The 26440-nt window shown below is 43.3% G+C and overlaps 1 long non-coding RNA gene across 1 annotated transcript in view; it reads left to right on the top strand.

Moving 5' to 3' along the window:
- Nucleotides 1–21449: 21449 nt before the first annotated feature.
- The window catches only part of LOC121286772, a 55656-nt gene continuing 50665 nt past the window's right edge, over nucleotides 21450–26440 (top strand). The window contains exons 1-3 of the long non-coding RNA XR_005945049.1: nucleotides 21450–21546; nucleotides 24365–24537; nucleotides 25379–25550. This is a non-coding gene — a long non-coding RNA (uncharacterized LOC121286772). The remainder of the gene's footprint in view (nucleotides 21547–24364; nucleotides 24538–25378; nucleotides 25551–26440) is intronic.

The following is a 26440-nucleotide window of genomic DNA, read 5'->3' on the forward strand; positions in this document are numbered from 1 at the left end:
AAGTCCTCTAGACCCTGTTCTGTGTAAATGTGACGTGCAGTGAATAATGTAGTGATTATTTAGCAATTACTCAAGCATTCACTTCAATCATTTCCAAAGTAATGGACTATAAATTTTATAGCTGAATAACCATTATTAATTGAGTTCTCTTTGCTTGCTGTTTCCTGCCACTTTCTGAAATAATTTCAGTAAAGCCCTGTGACCTTACATCACTTATTTTGTGTGCATCAATTAGTTAAAGTTACATATGACAGATACAACAGAAGACAGGACTAGAATTTAAAGCGTGCTTTGGATTTGGAGTCACATGGTAGCACACAAGGGTTAAGCTGCAGATGAATTTACTAGCCTAGCATATGGGTCACTGCATCAATTGAATTAAAAATAAAATTTTAAAAGCTTGCATTTGTATCACACCTTGCATAACCTCAGGTCATCCCAAAGTGCTTCACAGCCAATGAAGTACATGTTTTGAAGTGTAGTTATGGTTGTAATGTAGGAAATGCAGCAGCCAATTTGCACACAGCAATCTCCCACAACAGCAAGGTGATCTTGCTTGAGCAATAAATATTGGCTTGGGTACCAAAGATAACTCCCTGCGTTCCTCTTCAAAATAGTGCCATGGCATCCTCTACATCCACTTGAGATTGGAAGCATGGTCCCAGCATAACATCTAATCTGAAAGAGAGCACCTCTGGCAGTGTTTCACACCCTCGGTACTGCACTGAAATGTCAACATAGATCTTTGTATTCAAGTTCCTGGATTGGAAACTAAACCTATAACATTCTGACTGAGGGATGAGATTTCTACCCACTGAACTACAGATGACACTCCAAGGGTTTCTACTAGTTGGGATTAATAAGGATGGTTGAACACCCACCTTCCTCTCACCCACTCCAATCTGTCTCCTTCTGAACTTGCAGCACTCTACTCTCTCAGGTCCAACCCTGACTTTGTTATCAAACCTGCCGACAAGGGTGGTGCTGTTGTTGCCTGGCATACTGACCTCTACCTCGCAGAGGCTGAGTGCCAACTCTCACGGTGGGATTTTCTGCACCTGCCCGAAGCCGTGATCTTCCAGTCCTGCCGAAAGTCCATGGACTTCTGGCTGGGGCGCCACCTTGCCCGCAGCAGGTCCCACCCATGACAGGGCCAGAAAACCCCAGCCTTAGACACTTCTTCCTACCTCCCCTTGGACCATGACCCCACCACCAAACATCAAACCATTGTTTCCAGGACTGTTACTGACCTCATCCCCTCCAAAGATCTTTGCTCCACAGATTCCAGCCTCATAGTCTCCCATGCTCAGACAGCCCACTTCTACCTCCTCCCCAAAATCCACAAACAGGACTGTCCTGGTAGACCGATCGTGTCAGCCTGTTCCTGCCCCATGAAACTCATTTATTCCTATCTTGACTTCATTCTCTCTCCCCTTGTCCAGTCTCTTCCCACCTACATCCACAATTCCTCTGATGCCCAATGTCATATCAACAATTCCCAGTTCCATGACCCTAACTGCAGGCTATTGAGTTGGATGATCAGCCATGATCATAATGAATGATGGAGCAGGCTCGAAGGGCCGAATGGCCTACTCCTGCTCCTAGTTTCTACCTCCATCCCCCACCAGGATGGTCTGAGGGCTCTCCGCTTCTTCCTCAAATGGAGGCCCGAACAATCCCCATCCACCACCACTCTCCTCTGTCTGAATGAACTTGTTCTCTCACTGAACAATTTCCCCTTTAACTTGTCTCACTTCCTCCAAATAAAAGGTGTGGCTATGGGTACCTGCATGGGCCCCAATTATGCCTGTCTCTTTATGGGGTATGTGGAGCATTCCTTGTTCCAGTCCTCCTCAGGCCCCCTCCCACAACTCCTTTTTCGGTAAATCAATGACTGTTTCAGTGCCGCTTCATGCTCTTGGCTGGACCTGGAAAAATTTATCAAGTTTGCTTCCAATTTCTATCCCTTTATCACCTCCACATGGTCCATCTCCGACACTTCCCTTTCCTTCCTTGACCTCTCTGTATCCATTTCTGCTGATAGACTGCCCACCAATATTCATCACAAGCCCACCAACTCCCACAGCTACCTCGACTACAGCTCCTCACACCCCACTTCCTGTAAGGACTTCATCCCATTCTCTCAGTTCCTCCACCTCTGTTGCCTCTGCTCTGATGATGCTACTTTCCAAAATGGCACTCCCGACATGACTTTCTTCTTCCTTAACTGAGGATTCCCCCCTCACTATGGTTGAAAGAGCTGTCAACCATGTCCGGCCCATCTCTCGCGCCCTCACACCTTCCCCTCCCTCCCTGAACCATGATAGGGTCCCACTTGTCCTCACTTATCACCCCACCAGGCCCTGCATTTAAAGGACCATCCTCTGCCATTTCCGCCAACACCAGCATGATGCCTCAACCAAACACATCTTCCCCTCACTCCTCTGTCAGCATTCCATAGGGACCGTTCCCTCCAGGCCAACCTGGTCCACTCCTCCATCACCCACAACACCTCATCTCCTTCCCAAGGCATCTTCCGATGCAATCGCAGAAGGTGCAACACCTGCCCCTTTCCTCCTCCCTCCTCACCGTCCAAGGGCCCAAACACTCCTTTCAGGTGAAGCAGCATTTCACTTGTACCTCCTTCAATTTGGTCTAGAGCATTCGCTGCTCCCAATGTGTTCTCCTCCACACTGGGAAGACTAAACGCAGACTGGGTGACCGCTTTGCACAATGTCTTCAGTCTGTCTGCAAGCATGACCCAGAACTCCTTGTCGCTTGCCATTTTAACACTCCACCCTGCTCTCTTGCCCACATGTCCGTCCTTGGCTTGCTGCATTGTTCCAGTGAAGCTCAACGCAAACTGGAGGAACAGCACCTCATCTTCCGATTAGGCACTTTACAGCCTTCCTTAACGTTGAGTTCAACAACTTCAGACCATGAACTCTGCACTCCACCTTCACCCCTTTTTTAAAATGTATTTTTTATTTACTTATTTTTATTTTTATTCATTGTTTTATCCCTTTTATCCCTTTTTATCCCTTTTTCTATCCTTTATCCACAAACACCGCACCGCCCCCCCACCCCCCCCCCCCCCCCCCCCCCCCCCACCCCGGCCCCCCAACCCCCATCAAAGGAGCCATCTGTCACTTGGCCTATGTTGTCCTTTCACAGAGCGCTGACACTTGTTCTGCTATTAACACATTCTGCTTTCTTACCTTTATGCCACTATTGGCACCTTCTTCAGCCGTTACCACTACCATTAACACTCCCTTTGTCTTGTGTCCATGACATTTTTGTCAATCTCTCCTCAGACCCCACCTATCGCAGACTTTCTATCCTGCTCTACTTGCTCGACCTCGCTTAAACAGAAGAAATTCCACCACTTTCTACTTCTCTTTAGCTCTGAAGGAGAGTCATACAGACGCAAAACATTAACTGTTTCTCTCTCCATCGATACTGTGAGACCTGCTAAGTTTTTCCAGCATTTTCTGTTTTTATTTCAGATTTCCAGCATCCGCAGTATTTTGCTTTTATATTTATGGTTGCCTATGATCAAAGGCTCCATTCCTCCTGGTGGAACATAGTGCAAACGTGGTTGTTTCTTCCAAATGATTTCCCGACTATAATGTTTGGGAACTGGTGGGTATTGTTTGTCTGAGCTTCAAACCTGTGTTGTCAGCAGTCGAATTCTGTTGGCATTGCAGACTTGTAATAATTACCATTTTATCCTTTTCTTATTCCCAATTATATTCTCCCCATGCCTCTCACTGTTGAAAGTTTCCCACTGGAGTATGATTCTGTGGATACCAGTCATCCTGAGTTGCATTCAGCCAAGTGACTGTCACAGATGTTCAATGGCGAGGCATCGTAAATAATCCCAATGTCATTCTTAGTCAACATCCACAAACAAGCACTTTCCAGAAAGGAAATAATCCACACTGACACTCCCAGTGCAGTACTGAGGAAGCGTTATACTCTGCTCGATATAATTATAATGTCACCAGTGTGATGCCAGAGCTAGCCGTTCAGATTGTTTAATTGATTATACTTTTAGTCAATGATATTTGTGGATGATTAATGGTCTCACCGACCTTTAGGCTAAAACCTTTGATGAGAGATTTAGATTCTTCCATTTACAAATCGCACACATATTGATTTATGGTTATTACATCATTCTTGTCACAAAATGACCAATACCTGGGGGGAATGTAAGGACAGCACAGCAGCACATTTTAATGATAATACAAAAAAAATTGCTTGTGGTTCAAAATTAATCAATGTCAATTCTACATATTTTCAAACAAACCCAAGAACAAATGTTAAATTCCATTTTTTTTTTTACAGGAATAGAAAAGGCATTTTCTAAGAGGGGGAAACATCTAGAATTTGCTTTTACCTTCATTAACTCTTTCTCTTTTTTTTGCACAATTGACTTTTAGACGTTTCAGCAGTGCATTAGAAGCTGCAATGAGGAAACTGTAGGATCTTTCCAGATGGAGAAGCCTTGTTCATTCAACAGAACCACCAAGGTGTCATGAAGGATGCAAAACTTTAATAATGAGGTGAGACTGATTAAGAACATAAGAACCTAACAACATAAGAAATAAGAGCAGGAATAGACCATATGGCCCTGCTCCTCCTTTCATTAGAGTCAAGGCTAATCTTCTGCCTCCAATTCCACTTTCCTGCCCGATCCCCCTATCCCTTGACTCTCTTCGAGTCCAAAATTCTATCGATCTCAGTCTTGAATATATTCAACAACTGAGCAGCCATTGGCTCTCTGGAGTATAGAATTCCAATGATCCATGAATCTCTTTTGCCAGGATGTGATTGGTTAGACCTTTGTCCTATGATGGAATGTCAATTGGGAAGAAAGTTTTTGTATAAAATAATTGGTCGACAACAAATGCGGTTATGATTTTGGTGAAGACCAGTAACTTTTATTTCTAAAAAAGAAATCCAAGGTGTTCAATAAAAGAATGAAGCGACAAGATTCCACAGTTTAAAAGTGAAGAATTTTTATTATGCAACAGTAAAACAAAGCAAACACTAGATATTATCATAGCTAACTATCGATATCATACAACCCAGAATCACCATATGTTAAACAATAACTAACAAGCAAATTCTAGTAGATTATAAACTATAAATTCAATAGCAGACACAACTAAGTTGGATCTTACAAATTGACTCAAGAGTCCTCACAGTTGGTCATCAAACTCAGTCGCAAAGTCCTTCAAAACTCTGTCTTCCTTATGAAGAGTTACAGCTTCTCTCCTTCTAGGATGTAGCCTGATCCCCAGCTGACAGCAGCACTGGACCAATTGAGCTCCACAGCCCGGCTTTCACCAAAAATGGCACGCGTATGCAGAACCTCCTCAACTTAGTCTATATGGTTTGGATCCTGCAATGTTATCGTCAAGTTATGGAAGCAGCTGCAGCAACTTATTCTCAGCTTCTGGATCTGGCCTCAGTCTCCTTCAGTGGCCTGTACTGCACCACTGGATTTCATCAACTACTACTACTGAGCAGGGAAGGCTCTGCGTCCCTTTATATCACCTCAACTAGTTTCAGTCTACCTAGAAGTTTTGCTTTTCAATCTCTATTTCAGTTTTTGTTTCCTTAGAAACTGGGAGGGCCAGTTTTCTTTAATTGTTCCCATTGCTGGTTTCCCTTTTAAGTTTCTGTTATCAGTTATAATCTGCCTCAAAACAAGCAAACTTTGAAACCACTGATGGCATAACAACTTTTAAGCTAGAACAGGGGAAAGTAAACCACCTTGAAAGAAAGCATTAGCTGTCAATTTTGACTGATGGTTATAATAAACACTAAGGATGGCAATTTTTACCTCTCAGCATTAGCCAATCTTTGCAACATTGATTTCTCACATGTTGAGACCAGGAAAATGTACTGTTTTAAAGCATAAATTTTGAGCATCTTGTTGAGAGCTAAGAAATTTCCACACAGTGTGTTGTAAAAGTCAAACTATTGAGCCTAAAGATAATGATCCAGTCGTCACATCTTCCCTACCAGCTCAACTCAGCTGGTAGTACCATTACCTCTAAGTTAGAATGTTGTGGGTTCAAGCCCAGCTTTGGGGTCTGGGAACTTACTTAAGGCTGTCACTTCAGTGCATTATGGAAAGAGTGCTGCACTGTCCGAGGTTTTGTTTTTTAGATGAGACATTTAGATGTAGAAGGTTGCATAGCAACTAAGAGTAGGGAGTGCTCCTGGTGCTTTGGCCAACATTCCTACTACAAGATTAGCAGGTCACTCATCTCATTTTCTGTTAAATGAACATTGCTATCTGCTACATTTGCCCAAAGGGGAGTAATGACCACTCTTCAGAAAGTAATTCATTGGTGCTTTAGGACATCTTGAGGATGCCACAAGACCTTATACAAATCCAAGACCTTTCTTTCTCACTAATTCAATATACCTTAGGTTGGGAATATTCTAAAGTCTGTCCGCACTGCCTGGGCAACTGCTTCTCAAACCCAAACAGAACTATGTCCACATCACTAGATGGCGAGCCTAAATCTTGTTAAATACTAGTCGTTTCACAGATATTTCTTTTCCTTCCTTAGCAGTGACAGTGGTATGGCATCACTCAACAGCTTTCAATTCCCTGAGTGAATGTAAGGAAGTGAAGTAAAAAGTAGAGAAAAGACCATCCTTTGTGCAATGTGAAATGCTCTAATCGAAGGCAGCTGATATGTTCAGTCTATATTAGCTCAAGGAATTTGCAGAAAATTCATCAAATGTGACAGTAAAATAACCTTTGGCAGCTGTTGAGCGTCTACACTTGGAACCTAGATTTGGCCGAGACGATAAGTAAGAGTTTTGAACTCAAGATCTGTCGGATCCCATCTGTGCGGTGACAGCGAAGTAGACAGCGTGGCCAGGGTAGCAGGTGGGTCTCCTCCAGGTACCAAGAGTGCTCAATGCATTAAGATATTTAGACATTGTGTAACATTGAGATGTGGCTTCCTCCCTGTTGTTAATGAACCACTTTTTTATATACAAGTTGAAAAACAGCCAGGTTACTGTTTCACTATAGAATAACAATTAAAAAGGAAGTGTTCCTGACTAATGAGAAAGAAAATGATGGATCTATTGGCTGCCTAATGGCAGCTTCCTTTAGTGTGTTGATGCAGACTAGGAGCGGAACCACAAGAGGTCCTGGCTGGCATGTTATGGATCTAAAGAGTCAAATGTCAGAACGTGTTGAATTAGTTAGGTTAATAGCTCTTCCACTCTGGGACCAGGTGGTCCTGGGTTTCAACCATGTACCAGAATTTTAACTCAGATTTGAGGCTGATATTTTAGTGTAGTATTGAGGGACTTCTAAGCTATCAAATGCTGTCCTTCAGATGAGATGTTACAACCTAGGCTCCTTAGGTCCGTTTTGGTACATTCAGATAGATGACAAAGATCCCTTGGGACTTTTCATAAAGCAGCAGAGAATTGTCCCCTGTATCCAGGTCGATATTCCTCATTCCAGCAGATTAAACTAGTCATTGTTGTGAATGGGATGTTATGCGTGCAGAATGGCTGTTGTGTGGGTTTACATAACAGCAGCCACTGAACTTCAAAGCCAATTCGCCATGGCAAGTATTTTGATATAAATAAGTGGCACATAAATACAGATAGTATTAAATGCCACTGTAGAGTGAGAAACACGACTGGTAAGAGGTAGTAATGGACTGATTGCTGTCAGCAATGCTTCATCACAGCTCACCAATTAAACCTATCATTGCATTTGAGCTTGGGTCATAGAATACATTGCGGCTAGGCCCATTCTTTACAATAACGTAAGCACACAACATTCATTCAGTCATGCCAATTTATACTGAGAAACCTTATGAGCACAACACAGACCGTAAGATGTGTTTGAACGGGTGGAAGAGTGGATGGGCTTGGACACGCTCTTTTTTTCCTGCACATAAGAACATATGAACTAAAAGCAGGAGTAGACCATTTAGCTCCTCAAGCCTGCTCCGCCCTCAATGAAATCATACATCTGATTGTAACCTCAACTCCAAATTCCCGCCTACCCCATATAACCTTGCTTCTCTATCTAGCTCTGCCTTAAAAATATTTAAAGATTCTGCTTCCACCGCATTTTGAGGAAGAGCTTTCCAAGGACTCACGATCCTCTGAGAGAAAAAAAAAATTCTCCTAATCTCAGTCTTAAATGGGCAACCCCTTATTGTTAAATAGTGACCCCTAGTTCTAGATTCTTCCACAAGGGGAAACATCCTTTCAACATACACCTGTCAAGGCCCCTCAAAATCTTATATGTTTGGCTTCAGTTTTGTCATCAAACAGCAAACGTGCTGAGTGTCCAGTTATTCTCACAGTATTGGTTGAGGGAGAAATGTTGGCCAGGACACAGGGTGAACTCTCTCCTCTTAGCATCATGGGATCTCCTCCATCCACCTAAACTGGAACCAGCAGTCAGGGCCTCAGTTTTAACATCTCATCCAAAAGAAGAAACATATGGCCTGCTCAGTTCTTCCCTTTTCTTACTTGAAGGGTTCCACACGAAATGTGTTTTGGCATACTTGACCTGGTGTTTGGCTGGCATGGATGCTAAGTAGAAGCCTTGTTGCCTTGTACTCTGAAGAAGATGCTTGCGAAATGGTGCTTCTCTGAGGTGAGCTAACGTACACTGTTGGAGCACAAGACAAAAAGCTTTACTGTGCTACATCTGACATGGAAGTGCATAAGATGAGCTGCCCAGAATGAGAAACTGTTCTATTCCCAGTGCTAATATCCCTTACCTTAATTAATTACAAAGAAAAGAAAGAACTTGCTTTTATATCATATCTTTCGCATCCTTGGCATGTCCGAAAAGTGATCCTTGACCAATGGGTTTCCTTGGCAAAGTGTACTGACTGTAGCCAAATGCAGCAATCACACACGGCAATGATATAAATGGCCAATTAATCTATTTTTTTCGTGGTGTTGATTGTGAGCTAATTATCAGCCAGAACAACTCTCACAAACTTCAAGTTATGCGATAGAATTTATTTACACCCATTTAAATCCAACACTCTAATCTCATCTGAAGGGTGGCATCCCTGACAATACAGCACTCCTTCAGTACTGAATATGAGACATCGGTTTAGATTACATGCTCAAATCCTGCAGTGGGGATTGAATCTATAACCTTTTGATTCAGGCGCAAAAGTGCTATCACTGACTCAGGCTGGTGCTTAAATAACCACTTATGGAGTTTAAAAAAGATTATTTAGGATGATTTTTTAAAAAATCTTTCTTCACCATTTCTAAATATGTAACTTGCGTTGCAAAGACCTCATTGAGTTTCTTGAGTACAACATTGTCGTGTTAAGATTGAATAAACAGAATTATCAGACAGCTCACTCCCTAAAACTGTGATAATCTCTGATTAAAGCCAAAGCCTTGTCATGGGTCCTTCTTCTAAGATCAGTTAGAGTTCTGACTGATTTTGACATCTGCCTGGACCTTTTTTATAGAGCACCAGAGGAAAGAGAAGAGAATGACAAAAGCTATTGAGCCTGATGTGAGGGAGCTGAAATAATATTGGCAGAGATTCACATTTAACACAGGGTACCTCACAAAGTGTGTTTTTCAGTTGTCCGTTTTTAATTCCTCTTTTCCAGACGTGAGAACTTCCCCTCAAACAAATTCCCTATGGATGGTATCAGGACTGCTGGTTAAAAAAAATAGTAATAAAAAGGCAAATGTGTGGAAACAGATGGAAAAACAAATCAGACTTTGGCGTTTTTATAGAGGATGATTTGAGGCTCTATTTAACTCAGTATTAAACTTTTACTGAAGAATAACACCCACTGCTGGACACATTTGATAAATGAACTGTCCACTATGGGATTGAGCCACGGGGAAGGTCATGCGTTCAACCTCCGAACATTGAGCCAGATGATCTCAGTCAGGGTGTACCATGTTCTCTATAATTGGGGGATAAGGAAAGGGAAACATTAAGATAAAAGCAAAATACTGCGGATGCTGGAAATCCGAAACAAAAACAAAAATAGCTGGAAAAACTCAGCAGGTCTGACAGCATCTGTGGAGAGGAAGACAGAGTTAACGTTTTGAGTCCGTGGAAACATAAGCTTGCTGCTGGAAGTTAGGCAGGTTGTATGTATAGGATTAGGATCCAGGGCCTTGGCCTCCGAGGTTGAAAAGCCTGTTGAAGCTCAATCACACATGTAGAATTTTATTACCTCCAGTCTCGACTGTTCCAATGCTCTCTTGGCCTACCTCGCTCCTTGCCCCTTCCTAAACTTCAGTTCACTCACAGCTCTGCTATTCATATCCTAACTCACACCAAGTCCGGTTGGTCTCTGGATCCCTGGCCAGCAATGCCTCAAATTTAAAATTCTCATCCCGCCGTTCAAATTCCTCCATAGACTTTCTGTAAGCCCCTACAACCCTCTGAGGTCTCCCTGCTCTTCCAATTCTGGTTTCTTGCACAGCCCCAATTTTTATTAGCGGATGTCCTGTTTGCTGCCAAAGCCTTAAGCTCTGGAATGGAAGAACGTAAGAAGGAGGAGCAGACGCAGGCCTTTTGAGACTTAGTGGCCATTTAATAATATCATGGCTGGCTTTCCTCCTGAACTCCACTCTCCTGCTTTATCGACTGATCCCTTGAATATGCAAAAATCTATCAATCTCAGTCGTGAATGTTGTCACGACAGCGGACTACAGCCACCAACTAGCTACGGGCATATTGATTTTATTTTTAAGGAAGACCTGCGTTTTTTTAAAAAAATACAAGTAAAGTCTGATCAAAAGATGGCTGATTATGCAAAGTGACTACTTTCTGGAAAAGTCCCGTACGGATTATACTGATAGACTAGTCCTGAGAGAATGTGGAATGTCACACCTGAAGAGGTGTCAAGGCCTACTTCAAACAGAGACACTTGAAAGGGAGATATGGAGAATGCAAGAGGCTGGACTTTTAATCTCTTGTGTTTGCGGAGACAATGGAGGCTGATTCCCACATCTTAGCAGCCATCCAAAAATCCATCTCCTGTTGACTTATGTCTCAGAATGTGTAAATTGGTCAGAAATGAAAGAAAAACGGACTCTGGGTGCATGACAGGACTATTTCCCCTCTTGGGAATACGCAAGAAAGATGGGTTAAAAAACGCAGACTGGGTGACCGCTTTGCAGAACACCTTCGGTCTGTCTGCAAGCATTACCCAGACCTCCCTGTCGCTTGCCATTTCAACACTCCACCCTGCTCTCATGCCCACATGTCCGTCCTTGGCCTGCTGCATTGTTCCAGTGAAGCTCAACACAAACTGGAGGAACAGAACCTCATCTTCCGACTAGGCACTTTACAGCCTTCCGGACTGAATATTGAGTCCAACAATTTTAGATCATGAACTCTCCTCCATCCCCATCCACTTTCCGATCCCTCCCCCCCTTTTTTCCCAATAATTTATATAGATTTTTCTTTTCCCACCTATTTCCATTATTTTTAAATGTATTTCCATCCATTGTTTTATCTCTACCTTTTAGCCTATTTCAATCCGTTCACCCCATCCCCACCTCCCACTAGGACTATCTATACCTTGCTCGTCCTGCTTTCTACCCTTAATTAGCACATTCCTTAGATAATATCACCACCTTCAACACCTCTTTGTCCTTTTGTCTATAACATCTTTTGGCTATCTCTACCTATCACTGGCTGTCTATCCAGCTCTACTTGTCCCAACCCCCTTAAACCAGCTTGTATTTCACCTCTCTTCTATTTTCACTTAGTTCTGTTGAAGGGTCATTCGGACTCAAAACATTAATTGTGTTCCTCTCCGCAGATGCTGCCAGACCTGTTGAGTTTTTCCAGGTATTTTTGTTTTTGTTTTGGCTTAAAAAACTGGCTTCACCCAAGTGTTTGTGAGTGACAGAAACAAGAAGAAACACCAGTCAGTCACCCCTGCAAACACAAGCAGGTACTTTCTCTATCTCTCTCTTTTGCTGGGGGGCAAGTGTGTTCTAGCAGAGACCACAAGGTAAAAAAAAACAAAACAGCCCCTTTAGTTACCTTGCAGAGAGAACCAGGATTCCTTCCCCTAGGACAAGCCAACAAGTGTCTCCAACAGACTGCGAATCTGCCAAAGTCAGCTCTACCAAAATCACTCAACTTAACGGCCACAATGTTTCACCGTCTACACCTCACAGACAAGCCAAGGACTGATTTGTATTATTTCTTCATTTTTATTTGGACGCTTAACTTTTCATTTCTGATCTGCGTGTGTATGTGTGTGTCACATCATTTTATTATTTTTCCTCGCGTTTTGGTAACGAATAAACTTACACTTTCTTTAACTCAAGAAAGCCTGGTTAAATTGCCTCCTTATAAAAAAGGAAATACATCTGAGACTGGGAAAAGGTATCCACGGGGAAAGGATTTTTAAACAAACCTTGTTGTGACCAACCGAGGGGGTTGAATGAAGAGAGGGGCCAGTTCTTTCCTCCTCATCCGGGATCATAACAAACTTGGGGTCTCATCCCAGTCAGAACAAATTGGGGATCTGGTCTGGGATCGGTTGTAACAATGTATTCAATGACTGAGGATCTGCAGCCCTCTGGTGTAGAGAATTCCAAAGATTCAGAACCTTTTGAGTGAAAGAATGTTTTCTCATCTCAGTCCTAAATGCCTTTTGGTCCCTTTATTCTGAGATTATAACCCCTAGTTTGAGATTCTCTAGCCAGGGGAAACATCCCTTCAGCATCCATCCTGTCAAGCCCCTTAAGAATTTTATACATTTCAATGAGATCACCTCTCACCCTCTTTAACTTTGGGAATATAGGCCTAGTCTTCTCAATTTCTCTTCATAGAACATCCCCCTCAGCTCAGGAATCAATCTAGGGAACCTTCATTGCGCTCCCTCTAGGGCAAGCATGCCCTTCCTTAAGTAAGGAGACCAAAACTGTACAGAGTACTCCATGTGTGGGTGTGGCTATTGAAGGTCGATCATCCCAGTCCCAGGACATCACTGCAGGGGTTCCTCAGGGTAGTGTCCTAGGCTCAAACACCTTCAGCTCCTTCATCAGTGACCTTCCCTCCATCATAAGGTTAGAAGTGGGGATGTTTGCTGATGATTGCACAATATTCAGCATTACTTATGACTCCTCAGATGCTGTCCATGTGCAGCAAGACCTGAACAACATTCAGACTTTCCGCTTATCAGCTCAAGTAACATTCACTCCACATAAATGCCAGGCAATGACCATCTCCAACAAGAGAGAATCAGAGAATCAAACCATCACCCCTTGACATTCAATGGCATTATCATCGCTGAATCACTCCCTTATAACATCTTGGGGTTTCCATTGACCAGAAACTGAACTGAACCAGCCATATAAATACTGTGGCCATAAGAGCAGGTCAGAGGCTAGGTATCCAGCAGTGAGTAACTCAACTCCTGAGTCCCCAAAGCCTGCCCATGCTCTGCAAGGCACAAGTCAGGAGTGTGATGGAATACTCCTCACTTGCCTGGATGAGTGCAGCTCCCACAACACTCAAGAAGCTTGATGTAAAATGTTTGCTACCAGCCACTCCCTCACCACCACTAACAACACCCCCCCACCCCCCACTGTACCACTGTGAAGCACCGTGGGATGCTTTACTTTGTTAAAGACACTATACAAACACAAATTGTGCCAGTAACCATGGATCCAGAACAAAGCAGCCTGCTTGATTGGCTCCTTGTCCATCACCTTCAACATTCATTCCCTTCATGACCAACGCACAGTGACAGCAGTGTGCACTGTCTACAAGATGCACTGCAGCAACTCACCAAGGCTCCTTAGACAGCACCTTCCAAACCTGCGATCTGAACCATTTAGAAGGACAAGGGCAGCAGACACATGGGAACACCACCATCTGCAGCTTCCCCTCCCAGCCACACACCATCCTGACTTGGAAGTATATCACTGTTCCTTCACTGTCACTGGTTCAAAATCCTGGAACTCCCTCCCTAACAGCTCTGTGGGTGTACCTACACCATATGGACTACAGCAGTTCAAGAAGGAGGCTCACCACCACCATCTTGAGGGCAATTAGGCATGAGAAATAATTGCTGGCCTAGCTAGCGACACCCACCTCATGTGAAAGAATAAAAAAGTTTGGCTACACCAATGCCCTATACAATTGTAGTCAGACTTCTTTCCTCTTAAAATCGAATCTCTTTGTACTAAAAGGCTCGCATACCGTTTGCCTTCCTAATTGCTTGCTGCACCTGCATGTTGACTTCCTGGGGCGTAACTTCCGAGCCCCCCATTGGGGGCGTACCCCAAAGATGCGCTGGGAATCCCTCTGGGAAGTTCCCAGGTAAGGGCTTACATTGCAATTGCCCAGGAGTTCACACTTCCTCGGGACAATTGCGTTGCACTGGGAACCATCTGAAAATGCAAACTTCGGATAGTTCCAACAGGGTTACACCAATAGTTTCCCAGAAAAAGTTAGAAGAATTAAAATCTCTTCTAACTTCTGGGTAACTATTGTATAAACTCGGACTGACCCCACAGGACTCCCGCAACACCCCAGACCCCACAGAGACTCCCACACTCCAGACTAACCACCCCCAACAGATTCCCCATCCCCCAACCCCCCCCATGGGACTCGCCCCACCTGCTTGGGGCTGCTCAGCCTCTTCCCCCCACCCCCCATCCACCGGCACATTCCCGACTTTCACCCTTACCCCGCTGACCCGACGGGACCCCCACCCCGGAGGTCTAACCAGACCAACGCACACGCACACCCCCACCCCCTCCCAATGCCCAAACCCCAGAGCCCCCCACAGGCCCACCTTATGTCCGAACCCCTACCCCCATGAAATTCCAACCCTCTCCACCACCCCGAATTTCCGACTCCCCAACCCCTCCCGATCGTCCAATCTCCCGCTAACCCCACAAATGTCTGACCCCACCCCCTCACCCCCTCCCGAATGTCCGGCCCCACCACCCCCCCAAATTTCCCAACCCCCCCACCCCGTCCTGAACATCTGACGCCCCCAACCGCACAAATGTCTGACCTACACGCCCCCCCCAACCCCCTCCTGAATGTCCGACCCCGCACCCCATCCCGATGTCCAAAACCCTTTCCCCACCCCCACCCTACCTCCGAACACCCCCACCCCCCACAAATCCTATCCACTTACCTTCTCCCTGGCCTGTCAATTTCCATCGGACCTTTAAACTGACCTGCTTTCCAGTCAAATCGATGGTGCTGGACTGCGGCTCTGTGCTTCGGAGATGGCTGCGCTGCCTGGATCTCCCCCCGGCCTGAGTCGGAAGTTCGGGCGAGACAGGCACGGAAGAACTTTGGTGTAGGTAAGTGAGCACGGAGTGGCAATCCGGCGCAGATTGCCGCTCCAAGGTAGTTATGGCCCCCCGTGTTTTGTGTGCAAGGACACCCAGGTTCCCCTAAATCCCAACAATTCCCAGTCTCTCACCTTTTTAAAAAATTGTGCTTTTCTATTTTTCCTACCAAATTGGATAACTTTACGTTTCTCCACACCATCGGCGGTGGAATTAATCCAGTCCATCGCAGCAAAAAACATGGCAGCTGGGCCCACTTAATCGCAGGATAAGCTCTGCTTCAGTCTCCTGGTGGCTGGAAAAGCGCCCAAAATTAAGAAAGAGACAGGAAGGGGCCCCGGCGGGAAACACACCCACTTTCCAATAGATGTCATATAGGCTCATTAATGAGCCAATTGACACCAATTACCCCTGAGCCCACTAGAGTTTAGTGGTAGCTCAGGGATTACCAGCAGACTACTGGTGAGGCCCCTCGTTGTCAGGCTTTCTGTGCCTGATTGAGGGCCCCAGCATTGGGAAGAGGAGGGAAGCTCAAAGCCATGCCCCCTGCCCTGGCCTCTGACCCTCCTGCCCCTCCTCTCCTTTGGCCCCCCCTCCCTACATCCCGCCCTCACTCACCTGAGTCCAGGGATCCAGCGGCAATCCCTGGTGAAGCCCCGATGGTATTGCCGACCTCAATCGGATCGGCCAGTTGTTCCCGGTGGGTGGGGCCCTAAATCTCAGAGGAGGCCTGACCCTGACCAGTTAAGCCCCTGAGAGGCATTTAATTTAGTCAGGGCCTCCCCCATCGTAGCAGCGCGGGTTTCCCACCACTTCTCCAACTGGTGAGCAGCATCTGCGTCAGGAATGTTATATCTAGCCCGATATTCCATCTGCCGTATTCCTGCCAACTCAGTTAACCTTGGTATCCCTTTGCAACCTCTTTATGTTCCTCCCAAAACAATTGTACTCTCTCTACTTCCCTTGCGCCCTTTAATTCACTCCCTGACAATTATATCTTTAACTAAGCATTTTGGTCACTTGGTGTAAAATATGACTTGGTGTAAAGTTTTTGTTTGTTACCACCCCACCCCCACTACCCTGTGAAGCACCATGGGGCACTTTACTATGTTAAAGGCACTATATAAACGTAAATTGTTGTTGTGCCAATAACCATGCATACATGCACCAGCTTGAGTTAGCATGTTTAGGAATGGAGATTTAAAAATAACATCTCTTTCGCTAAAACTATTATATTTGACAACTTAATGTCGGACCAGTTGAAGCACTGATGAAACGTTTTACTGATAAAAAAAAAGCTATCCTTCCTGTATTTGACAAGTTTCCTTTGTTTAAAAATGAGTCAGCATCCTGAGCAAATATTTTCTTTAAATGAATTGACCCATTCACAAGGCACACTTGAGTCAAAGTGCACGAGTATTTCATTTAAGTTACGCATGCAGCAATGTGAAAATGATTTTTACCTAGTGGAGAGGTTTCACCAAAAGGAACGTCTTTAAACCTGGCCTGTGGCACAGGTGCCAGCCAACAAAACAAAAGCCAAACCCCAGCCAAACTTTCAGCCCTGCGGCTTCTCTTCAGAAAGCCAGTTTTCATCAGTTCTGACAAAAGATCACAGACCTGAAATGCTAATTGTTTTTTTCTCCACGGGTGCTGCCTGACCTGCTGAGTGTTTCCAGCATTTTCTGTTTTGATTTCAGATTTCCATCAATTACATTTTTTTGTTTTTTCCCTTTACAACCATTGTTTTTTACACCACGTTTGCAAGGAGAGAACCAATTGGCACAGATATCTCAAACAGGACAATGACAGTTAATTCCAAAGTATCAAACGTTGCGCAAGTTCCAGGTTTTAAGAAAGTTCATGAGAAAAGACGACGCAATGAGTTAAACCCACCCGGCAGAAGTGCTTTTCTTTTACACCGGCCATCTCTGATTGTAAAACTCTGCTGAAGGATTGACGGCAGTTTTCATGTTAATGAAGAGCCACTGATTGCAGTTGTGCTGCCGACAGCAATCTTGAATATAAATGATGTGATTTACCTGATGGCATTGCAAGCTGTGGCCTGTTAGGTCTCCCGTCAGAACCGAATGCCTGGAAATCCTTTCCCTCCCTGTTAGCAATGGGATTTGCCGGTCTCCAGACTGGGTTAGGACGAGCAGCAGGAAGAATGTTAGATAATTGGGAGAGGGAATGTTTTGACTGAGCACCAACTTTCCTGCGTTACCTTTTATTGAACGTGCGCAATCAAAGAGAAGCAATGTGAATAATTATCAAAGGGAATTAAGTTTTTATTCTGAAAAAGGAGCGCTGGAGAAGTTTGTTTCTTATGATTCTGGTAGGTCCTGAATTTAATTGTTGCTGCATTGAGAACCAGGGTTCCTGATTGGGCATGTAAAGGAGGGAACCACCTTATACTTCTTACAGGACCAGAGCGACTTTGTGGCTGAGCTGGACATTGCTGCATTAGAATTTGCTGCTTCCAGATATCAGTGTTAGATAAATGATGACAGCAGAATGTTAAAGCCTTTAAAAGCTGACGCATGTATTCTAGGCTGTCAGAGCAGTACTGTCGGAAATGCTGGCTCTCAGAGGAGATGTTAAACTAAAGCCTCCTCTGCCTTCCCAGGCAGGTGTTAAAGATTGCATGGTACCACTGGAAGAAGAGCGGGGCAGGCATCCTGGCCAATGTTCATTCTTCAAATAACACCACCAAAACATTAACACGTAAGAACCTTCATGTGTGTGAAAGGCACTATATAATACAAGTCTGAAGAAGAGTCATACAGACTCGAAACATTAACTCTGTCTTTCTCTCCACAGATGCTGTTAGACCTGCTGAGTTTATCCAGCATTTTCTGTTTTTGTTTCAGATTTCCAGCATCCGCAGTATTTTGCTTTTATATGATACAAGTCACTTCTTTCACATCAATAACCCCCAGGAGGACTCCCCTGGTCTGGGACAGCATCTTGTTCCTGAGAGAACGGATGGGGACTCGGTTTAACATCCCATCTCACAGGCTAAGAGTAAAACTGCTTCAGCATCTCTCTCTGCTTTAATCTCGATCCGTCAGGCACCTGTTACTGCATGGGAATTTCTATTTCCAAACATCTGCAATCCTTATGGCCTCACCAAGAGAAATTGTTTATTTAATGCTAATTAGTGCCCAAGTATTGATCATTGGACTGATATTGTATTGTTTTAAATCTGGTGTTGATTGATCACTTATTAATGGTTGAAAATCACTTCACATTCAGGGGAAGCAAAACTCTGCAAATGCTGGAAATCTGAAAGAAAAATAGAATTCTGATGTCTTGACGGAAGGTAATTGAACTGAAATATTAATTCTTTTTTCTCTCTCCACAGATGCCACCTGATCTCCTGAGCATTCCCAACATTTTCTGTTGTTAGTTTTGCATTCAGGAACTCTCAACTCATCTTGCGTACTGAATTCACTCACCTTTTGTTAATCAATTACTTAATTGAAGCATTGATAGCAATATTAAGGGAACATCAATAATTTCTCACACTTAAACCATTACAGTTGGAGAGGGAGTAAGAGAGGTTTTGATCATTACAGTTGGAGAGGGAGTAAGATCAGAGCAGGTTACACTAGGTTTGAATCCAGATTCTTGAGAATCAGAGACCAGTATTCCAACTAACTGCACCAGCCATTTATCACTCATTTATTTTGGACCCCAATCAGCCATGAAAAAACAATGCTCATTACTCACCCTTAAAAGGTCAATGAAAAATTCCTATTCCTTTGGTGTATTCCTAGTGGGGAATGTGCCCATTGTACAAAAATAGGGAGATGCCATTATTCACTTTCAAACACAACCATTCATTCATTACTGAAACTGGTTGAATCCTGTCATATTTTAGCCATCTGTTTCTTAGCTCTTATGATCTTCACTGAAATATTCCTGGCTGAAAGTTCAAAAGTCCCTGCCGCACAAGTCAATCTGAACTCCCATTTCCCTTTGGAGCATTTACACAGTGACCAGAGTTTTCCAGAGTCGAGGACCTCATTCTATTTTGATAACTGAGTGGGAGAATTGCCAAAAGCATTTGAGAGCATGACCACTCGAGGGACTGTGATATAAAGACAAATACAAGACTGATTACAATCTGAACAAAAATTATGGAGTGGGTTTCCATTGATAATGCCACTCTACAGCTGGCTTGCAGTTTTGAGTTAGTTTTTAATATTACTGATTGTAATAGTTAAAAACTGGCCTGATCAGAACCAGGTTTTACCACGGAGTCTTCACAAATTATAGTAAAAGAATAATGTAATCTTTCCCCATCCCAATAGCAACTTGCTATTATATAGCCCCCAATACATCCCAAGGCATGGGAGGGAAATGGGCACTGAGCACGATTTAGGGGAGGGACTGAATATTTGGTTGCAGAGTGAGATTAAGAGGAGACTTTTGAAGATGGGGAAGTTTTAGGAAGAGAGCTGTAGAGTGCAAGGTCACAAAGCTGAGTGGAGTAAGTGGGAAGATGCACAGTCAGCCAGAGTAGGAAGAGCTGGGGGGAATGAACTGGAGCATAAGGTTCGAAGATGTTGACAGGAAGCTAGGGTGGGGGAAGAAGATGGTGGTGTAGTGGTAACGTCACTAGACTAGTAGTCCTGTGGCCAGACTTATGCACTGGGGACATGGTTCAAATCCCACAATAGCAGTTGGTGCAATTTGAATTCAATTAATAAAGCTAATCAACCAGCTATTACTGATTGTTGTAAAAACCCATTAACCCATCTGGTTCACATCTGCCATCTTTACCTGGTCTGGCCTATACATGACTCCAGACCCACAGCTTAACTGCCTCTGAAATGGCCAAGTCAGTCAATCAGTTCAACAGCAGTTAGGGATGGGCAACAAATGGCCTTGCACTAGATCCCATGAAAACAAATAAAGGAAAAAAATGGTAGCACAAAGAGAGGCCCTGGAGGGACTTGAAAGTGAGAATTAAGATTTGAGGTCAATAAAACAGGAGATGGAGAGCCAGTGAAGATTGGTTTGTGCTGGGGGTGATAAGTGAGTTCTATTGGTTTTAGGTGAGCTGGAGAATGGACATCATAGTGATAGAGGAATAATTATCCCATAGTGTGATTTGAGAGACAGAAAGTGGAAGAGAAAGTTTCACATGTAAAACTTGATAGACCTAAACCAAGAAACACCTTGATAACATGAAGCCAAATTGAGGTAAAGAACATTGTAATTGCGTAAGCTCAGTTTAACATGTTCTTTGTGCGCAAACCACCCCTCTCAACAAATGCCTCCTCAAATCCTAACTTGTTCCCTATTGATGCTCACAAGAAGGTCCATGTTTGTCTATTGAAAAACAGATTAGAAAGGAAAAAAGGTGACCAAGATCACTATTCAGCCATCCTTATTAAAAAATAGACTTGCATTTATAAAGTGCCCTTTCACAGCCTTGGGACATCTCAAAGTGCTTTCCAGACAATTTGAAGTGTAGTTACTATCCTAAGGTAGGAAATACTGCTGTCAATTTGCTTATGGCAAAGTCCAACAAACAATAATTAAATAAGTGACAAATGATAACTGATTTACCCAGTGAGTAGTTAGGATTTGGAATGCACTGCCTGAAAGTGTGATGGAGGCAGTGTTATGATCCCTGTCGACTTTTAAAAAGAAATCTGAACTCCCTGAAAGGCTGACACAACACGTTTTCATGTTTTAAGACTGTAATAAGCAAACTAGGAAAAACAGTTATGACTGAGCACTATTTGTGTTGGCAACATATACTTTAAACTACAGACCAGAACTTCCCCTTTTGCTTTTAACACAACCGAAAATCCTACTTTACAATTATAACTTAAACTGTCCCTTAGGTAGACATTGAATTCTCCCAGAACCAGTCCAAAGTGATTCTTAGCTCCTGAGGGTTTAATTCTATTCTTTTCCTTTCCCGGCCTGGTAACTTTTAACTCCAGAATTATCTTTGACCTTGAATGTTCTTCCTGGGGATTCCCCCCGTAGCACAAGCTAGTTCAATTTTTTAGCTTCGTTTCAAATCCTCAAGAGTTTGATTTTTTCTGTTTCTCTCTCCACAGATGCTGCTAGACCTGCTGAGTTTTTCCAACATTTTCTGTTTTTGACTCTCAATACCTTCCTGGGACTTTGGAGACTAGCAGTATAAACACTGTAAGCTTGATGCTGCTGCCATTGTGTGTAAGTGTGAACACCTCACACCTTCTTTCCAAAACAACCCAGGCCTCCCTTTAATCTTTAACAGCCACATCACTCAGGCCTGTTTTCAGGCAGACTTCAGTACAGGTCACCTGACATTTTATCCTAAATTAAAGACACAGCCTCCAAACATAACAATCTTATAAACCTCATATTTGAAACAATCATGGTATTCAAAAGGGAATTGGATCATTATCTGAAAAGGAAAATTGGCAGAATGGTACAGTGAAATGGCACTCCCTCAACCTAGATTGTTATATAGAGGCTCTAGGGCAGGGCTTGAACCCACAACCTTCAGACTCAGAGGCACAAGTGCTATAATTGAGCCACAGTTGTCACACAATACTAGGAACCATGTGAATTGCTCCTGCAGAAAGCCAGGACAGACACAACAGGCCAAATGGCCTCCCTCTCCCTCTGTGTGGTAAACCATTCTATGTTCTTGGTGTTAGTCAAGGAGACATTAGCTAAGGTGCCAGGAAAACCCCTGGCTCTTCTACAATCGTGCCACGAGATCTGTCGTATCCAAGTGAGTGCGAAGACAGGGCTTTGGTTTAACATCTCATTCAAAGAACAGCACCTCTGACAGCCCAGCACTTACTCAGTATTGCACTGGAGTGTCAGTCTAGATTATGTGCTCAAGTCTCAGGAGTGAGGTTTGAACCTACAGCCTTCCAAATCAGAGATAGAGTGCTACCACTGCGCCTAGGCTGGACATTGCCAGTGGGGATAGAAGGAAGGGCAGTGTATGAAAGACATCCCAGACTGCTTTGATCCCACTCAAGCACAAGTGGCTTTTGGTACTCTGTGATAGCTGTGGCTCAATGATAGCACTTGTGCTTCTAGAGTTAGAAAGTTGTGGGTTCCAGTCCTATAACAATCTAGGTTGATTCTCTGGTGGGGAGTGCTGCACTGTTGGGGATCCTGTCTCTCAAATGAGACATTAAACCAAGGTTCCTTTTGCTTGGATGTAAGAAATCCCATGGCAATATTTTGAAGAAGCCCAGGGGAGTAATGTCAGTTGTCCTGGCCAATATTTACGTTGATATTCTATCACCATAAAAAAATGACAGTTAATCTGGTCATTATCACATGGCTGGTTATGGGAGTTTTCTGTGGCCATTTTCACTGTTGTAATGTATGAAATATGTTCAGAATGTACTTAATTGGCTGTAAACACTTTGAACAGCCTATGATCTTAAAGGAAGTGACAGCGGAGATAGCGGATGCATTGGCAACAATATTCCAAAATTCCCTGGATTCTGGAAAGGTTCCAGTGGATTGGAAAAATGCTAATGTAATGCCCTTATTCAAAAAGGGGGGGAGGCAGAAAGTAGGAAACTATAGACCAGTTAGTTTAACGTCTGTCGTTGGGAAATTGTTGGAATCCATTATTAAGGAAGTAGTAACTGGGCATTTGGAAAATCAAAATGCAATCCATCAGAGTCAGCATGGTTTTATGAAGAGTAAATCATGTTTAACTAATTTGCTAGAGTTCTTTGAAGATGTGACAAGCAAAGTGGATAATGGGGATCCTGTAGATGTATATCTGGACTTCCAGAATGCTTTTGATAAGGTGCCGCTCAAAAGATTAATACACAAGATAAGATCACAGGGAGTTAGGGGTAATATATTGGTTTGGATAGAGGATTGGCTAACCAACAGAAAGCAGAGAGTCGGGATAAATGGTTTTTTATCTGGTTGGCAATCTGTGGGGTGCCACAGAGTTCAGTCCTTGAGCCCCAACTATTTACAATCGATATTAATGACTTGGATTCAGGGATAGAAGGTAATATAGCTAAATTTGAAGAAGACACCAAATTAGGTGGGGAAGTAAGTTGCAATGAAGAAATAAGAAATTTACAAGTGGGTATGGATAGGTTAGGTGAATGGGCCAAAATTTGGCAGATGGAGTTCAACGTGGATAAGTGTGAGGTTATCCATTTTGGTCGGAAGAATAAAAAGGCAACTTATTATTTAAATGGAGAGAAACTTCAGAATGCTTCAGTGCAGGGGGTTCTGGATGCCCTCGTGTATGAATCGCTGAAAGCTAGTATCCAGGTACAGCAGGTGACAAGGAAGGCAAATAGAATTTTGGCATTTATTGCTAAAGGAATAGAGTATAAAAATAGGGAAGTGTTGTTGTAACTGTACAAGGCATTGGTGAGATTGCACCTGGAGTACTGTGCACAGTTTTGGTCCCCTTACTTGAGGAAGGATGCAGTTGCATTGGAGGCGGTTCAGAGGAGGTTCACTAGATTGATTCCAGAGATGCAAGGCTTGTGTTATGAGGAGCGAATGAGTAGTTTAGGCATATACTCGCTAGAGTTTAGAAGGATGTGAGGAGATCTAATTGAGGTATATAAGATGCTAAAGGAGATAGACAAAGTAGACGTGGAGCGGATGTTTTCCCTTGTTGGGTATTCTAGAAAGAGACGCCATAGTTTTAGACTAAGGCGTGGCAGATTTAAATCAGAGATGAGGAGGAATTACTTTTCTCAAAGGGTCATGAATCTGTGGAATTCACTACCTCAGAGTGCAGTGGATGCTGGGACGTTGAATAAATTTAAGGAGGAGAGAGACAGATTTTTCATTAATAACAGGTTGAAAAGTTATGGGGAGAGGGCGGGAAATTGGAGTTGAGACTGAAATGAAATCAACCGTGATCGTAATGAATGGTGGGGCAGGCTTGAGGGGCTGAATTGTTTACTTCTGCTCCTAGTTCTTATGTTCTTATGTTCTTATGATCGTGAAAGGTACTATATAAATACAAATATTTCTTTTTTCCCTGCGTCATTAGATAGTAATCAGAAGAACAATTCCTGACAAATTTTCTTCTCTTCACTCCTGAAACCCCATCCACCTCCACCTCACAGAGAGCTGTGTTCAATTACAGGACCTCTACTCCTACCCCGACTTCAGGTCAACTAACTCAGCACAGATTAAGGATGGAGCCTGAGATTTTCCCAGTCTGTAAGTGGCATTACCATGTTGTGTTCTGCACTGTCAAAGGAGTGTCTTTTGGGTGGGCCTGAGATCCAGCCTGCCTTCTCAGGTGGATGTAAAATATCACACCTCATTATTTCTAAGAAGAATAAGAAAGCTCTCCCTGGTGTCTTGGCCAACATTTTTATCCAAAACAATATCACTTAAAAAGAAAACAGTTGATCTGGTCATTATCACCTTGAATATTGCTGAAAAAAGAGACATGCTTACTGAAGCTTGCACTCATCAGGAGAGATGCAAGAATGCCAAATTTCAAAGGAAGCAATAATTTATACTGCATGAGAAAAGGGTGCTGACTGATTGGCAAGTTGACTCTGATTAGTCAAGGCATTGCAACGGAAAACATAAATAGGAACTATTGCCTAAGTGCCCTGCCCACCACCCACCCCCCACCACCACCCCCAATATTTTAATTCTGAAAAGGCCTGGACATGTTCCTTTTGCCTGCAGAGGACAGATCTCTTCATATAAATGTATGTAGCTTCTAGCAACTGTAAGTGAGCCACATTGCGATACCAACTGATAATCTTAACTTGGTTGTTAGTGTAGTAATTAGCACACTCAGGATCATATTACATTGCTGTTTGTGGAACCTTTCTATGCTTGAATTTGCTGCTGTGTTCCCTACATTACAACAGAGACTACATTTCAAATTATTTGATTGGCAGTAAAACACTTTTGGATTTCCTGAGGTTGAGAATGCTGTATAAAGAAAATAATTTATTTTTTCTCTTACTCCTTTAAACCATTTTCCAGAAAAAAACATTAATGCTTGACTTAACTTGTAAGTTTGTAACTTTTTCCTCAGGTTCCTGATGGTGATAAATTTACTTTGACCTCACAATCCTAGGAACTTGTTGGGGAGTTAGCGCCTGCTCACTAACCAGTTACCACCCAGATTAATCTGACTACAAATGGAGCACTGGATGAAATTTCTTCGATGACTTGTAAATGAGGGAAACAAGCTACCTCTGGGGCCTGTAAGTATTCCACAAGTACTGTACACAAGAATCTAACCAAACTGCCTTGGCAGCCTTTGTTCTAAGTAGGGACATCATTCATGTGTGGCAGTTCTGTGTTTTGACAGTAAGCACCATCTGTATTGATTTAAAACACTTGTAATACATTATGAAGAACAGTATTTTTCTTCCATCCCAATGAATCAAAAGTCCGTTAGTTGGGAAGGGAAAAACACAATGTGGAGGAACTGAGAATTTATGATGTAGATTGAGCGTCAAGGGTGGAGGGGAAATTTTTCAAATTTGCTGCCATTCAGGTTTTCCTAGTTTAAGACTCTCTCCTTGTCCTGCTGCTTAATGTAACAATTTTCTTTTTCCATTCTCTTAACTAGCTTGTTATGTTTAAAAGGCCACATTTCAAGACCCCTCATAACCAGGCTGAAAAGCTGAAGCTTCTCCGTAATGTGAACTTTTGACATTAGGGATCAGTCGTGTGGAACTGCTTCCTGCTCTGTTGTGCTTTGGCAATCGGAACTAGACTGAATGATGAAGGTACAGTCTGCCCAGAGCACTGATCGTGTCTGCCTCTGATTTACAGCCTGATGTAGAATTATGTAGAGCTTTACAGCACAGAAACAGACCATTCAGCCCAACTGATTGATGCTGGTGTTGATCTAACCCTATCAACATATCATCTATTCCTTTCTCCCTCATGCGCTTCTTTCTCTACCTTCCCTTCAAGGACATCTGTTCTATTGACCTCAACTACTCCACATGATAACAAGTTCCACATTCTCACCACTCTGAGTGAAAAGGTTTTTCTTGAATCCCTTGTTAGTTTTAATGGTGACTACTTATATTTAAGATTCTTATTTTGCACTCCCCCACCCACCCCCCCAGAAGTGGAAACA

The sequence above is a fragment of the Carcharodon carcharias genome, chromosome 14, assembly GCF_017639515.1.
Source record: "Carcharodon carcharias isolate sCarCar2 chromosome 14, sCarCar2.pri, whole genome shotgun sequence".
In the NCBI taxonomy this organism is placed as follows: Eukaryota; Metazoa; Chordata; class Chondrichthyes; order Lamniformes; family Lamnidae; genus Carcharodon; species Carcharodon carcharias.